This window comes from Pteropus vampyrus, unplaced genomic scaffold (assembly GCF_000151845.1).
Source record: "Pteropus vampyrus isolate Shadow unplaced genomic scaffold, Pvam_2.0 Scaffold12, whole genome shotgun sequence".
Classification (NCBI taxonomy): domain Eukaryota; kingdom Metazoa; phylum Chordata; class Mammalia; order Chiroptera; family Pteropodidae; genus Pteropus; species Pteropus vampyrus.
Genome location: NW_011888793.1, coordinates 379,209 through 379,621, shown reverse-complemented (window position 1 = coordinate 379,621; position 413 = coordinate 379,209).

Genomic DNA, 413 nt, shown 5'->3' with positions numbered 1-413 from the left:
AAAAGACATCAGCTAGAGCTTGTCACTTTCCTGTTGAATACTTCTCACTGATGCACTTTATAGACAGACACTCAGCTGCTTCTGTTAATGGCTTTTACCAGACTGCTTCCATCATTAGAGAAGAATAAAGTTTTCTCCCTGAATTGAGAAAGCAGATTTTGTGACCACAACATTTACTATGGGTAGGGGAGTCTTAAAAGAAAACTTCTGGTTCTATAAAATTATCTTACCTTTTTAGAAAAAAAGAGAATATTATCTACCAATTGACAGATCCATCAGCTTGAGAAGCCACTGATTTTAGAGTAGAGGAAAGAAGGCGAGAAATATCTAACATGATGAGGTAGGTATAAGAGAAACTTTTCGCTAGCAGACCCATGCCCAACTCTCCTCTCTTGCTTGCCAACACAACAGGA